Source organism: Orycteropus afer, unplaced genomic scaffold, assembly GCF_000298275.1.
Source record: "Orycteropus afer afer isolate SDZICR_OR568_19922 unplaced genomic scaffold, OryAfe1.0 scaffold00091, whole genome shotgun sequence".
Classification (NCBI taxonomy): domain Eukaryota; kingdom Metazoa; phylum Chordata; class Mammalia; order Tubulidentata; family Orycteropodidae; genus Orycteropus; species Orycteropus afer.
The window spans coordinates 7,263,942-7,266,959 of record NW_006921678.1 but is presented as its reverse complement, the minus strand read 5'-3'; positions in this window follow the sequence as shown (position 1 = coordinate 7,266,959).

Genomic DNA, 3,018 nt, shown 5'->3' with positions numbered 1-3,018 from the left:
TTTTTTTTCCTTCTTTCTTTTCCTTCTCAGTTCTTCCCTCTTTTCCCTCTTTTTTTTTTTTTTTTCATCTTTCATTTTGTTCCTGCTCTCACCCTCTGTGGTTAGTGCTTTCTGCTACTCCTCCATGGAGGGCAGTGTGAGCTGTCCTTGAGTGAGACCACGTTCCTACTGCAACTTTGCTTGGCAACTAACACATATACTAGCTTTTCTTTCTTTCTTTCTTTCTTTCTTTCTTTCTTTCTTTTTCTCTTCTCTTTATCCTTTCCTGGATTCCCTTCCTCTCTGTCCTTCCATCTTCCCTGTTTCTTTCTGCTTTCTTTACTCACCCTCCACTTACTCAACAATATTTTTATTTTCCTTTTATTTTGAACCAGCTGAGTGACTGCCTTCCCCTCATCCCCTCCACATTCACTAATGTCACCCTTGACCCTCTGTATTAATTGGCCTATGCTCCCACAAAGCAAGTGCTACATTTTCCAGTATAGCCATGGTTGGTGCCTAGCCCTTGCACCAGTACTGACCTGCATTTATTTCTTGTTTTGTTTATTTGTTTTCCTTCTATTCCTTTCTTTATTTTTCCCCTTTTTCTTCTTAAGTCTCCTCTCTTCCCCTGTATTTTTTCTTTCTTTTTTTTTCCATTTCCCCTCTCTTATTCCCCTATTTCTTTTTTTTCCTTTCTACCTTTCTCCAGGAGTTGGGAGTCAATGACCCTACCCAACCATACCCAACCACATCTGATGACTCACCTACTAGGAGAGTTCCATTACCCACTCCAGCACAACTGGACTGAGGACAGACAGAGTGCAACAATGGCCCAGACTGTTCTCAGCTGCTCTGCACAATCAGTGATCAGAGACATGCACCTGTACTCTCATCTGTTGTCATATCTACCCAGAGACAATTGATGAGCAATCCAGTGTTGCCAAAAAAGCAACCAGAATAACATGACTGCTTTATTGCCCAAATATGGTAAAAAAAGAACAAAATAAAAAAATAAGATCAAACAAGGCAACATATAATCAACAAATTAATATAGTAACAGTACAATGCCAAAGAGACACAAACAACTTCAAATCACACACAAAATAACTTAAATTACACACACACACACAAAAAAAATCTAGACAAAACTCTAGAAGAATTACATACACACACAAACACAGGGTCAAATTGACAAAATAAATGAAAAATTAGAAAAGATACAAAAACAGCAAATAGACATTCTGAGGATTAATAGTAAAATTGCAGAACTGGATAATGCATTAGAAGATCAAATGGGGAGAACTGAATCAATGCAACACAGAATTAAAGAGATTGAAGACAAATTTCTCGACACCAATCATTTGAAGGAATAATCAGGTAAAAGAAAAAAAAATGAATGAAGAAAACTTAAGATTTAATTGGGATACCATTAAAAGTAACAAGTATTTGTGGTTGGAATTCAAGAAGAGGAAGAAACAATAAAAACATCAAGAACATTTTTGGAGATTTCTCAAAGAAAATTTCCATAATGCCTTGAAAGATGAGAAGATGTGTATTCAAGAAGCCAAGATGATCCCAAATAGATCAAACTCAAAAAAAAAAAAAAAAAAAAAAAATCACCAGGACATTACATAATCAACTTTCCACAACCAAGAACAAAGAAAGAATCATGAAAGTAATTCAAGAAATACAAAGTCATCTAAAAAGGAGAACCTATAAGACTAAGTGCTGATTTCTCAGCAGAAATCATGCAGGCAAAATGGAAATAGGATGACATACAGAAAATACTGAAAGAAAAAAAATGTCAACCAAGAATTATATACCCAGCAAAATTTTCTCTCAAATACAATGGTACAAAGAATACTGAAAACAACATGGGCTGTCAGAAGAACGAACAAATCTATCCTGGAAGAAGTGTAGCCTGAATGTTCTTTGGCAGTGAGAATGGCCAGACTTCATCTCACCTACTTTGGACATGTTGTCAGAAAGGACCACTCACTGGAGAAGGATATCATGCTTGGTAAAGTTGTTAGGACATTCCCAGATACACAGAAAGTAAAATAATTTGCAAAAACAAGGCAACTGTACAAGAAATGCTAAAGGGATCTTCTGGACAGGGAACCACCAGTGGCATAAAACAACCAGATTTGTTTTATAGCAACATCATCTGGAAATTGAGCCAAATAAAGATGTATCAAAAATAAAATAAACCTACAAGGTGGAAAATAGGGAATCAGAGATGCCCTTTTGTAAACAATGATAAAAGAGGGAATGAATATTGTAGTTACAGAAGTTCCAAATGGAAAGGCAGTCAAGACAATTAGGAGATGGAACAGACTGCTTTTAACTTGGTAAGATAATAATAAAATACAGTGCATTCTCAAGGAAAGTTAATAGTTCTTCACACCAAAATAAAAAGCTAAGGAGCTCAGGTAGCATAGTGTCTAAAGCACTTGACTGCTAACCAGAAGGCTGATGGTTCAAGCCCACTAGCCACTCCTTGGAAGGAAGATGGGACAATCTACTTCCATAGTGATACTGCCTTGGAAACCCAAGGAGGGGTCACTATGAGTCGGGTCCGACTCCATGGCACATAACAATAAGAACATCACTACCTATGTATTTATACATGCTGCACATTTATCCATGAATGGAGAAGAACATAGAGGGGGCAAAGTTATGAAAACGTCTTAGTCATAACCAAACACCTTAAGGAAATGAGTCACTTAGTAGGGAGGTTCAGGACCATAGTTTCAGGGAACACTGAAGTCAATTGGCAAAACAGTCCACAAAGACAATATTCTACATCCTGCATTAGTAAGTAGTGATTTGGGTCTTAAAAGCTTTTGAGTGGAATAATAGGCAAGATGGCGGACTAGGCAGAAGGATTGCACAGACCCTCTTCAACAAAGAAAAGGGAAACCAATTAACACAGACACAGAAGATAATATTGGAACCCTGAGCCTTGAAGGAAAGGATGCAGATTTGGACTAAACCCCAACTAGCAGAAGAATTTGCGTGAAAATACCAAAAAAA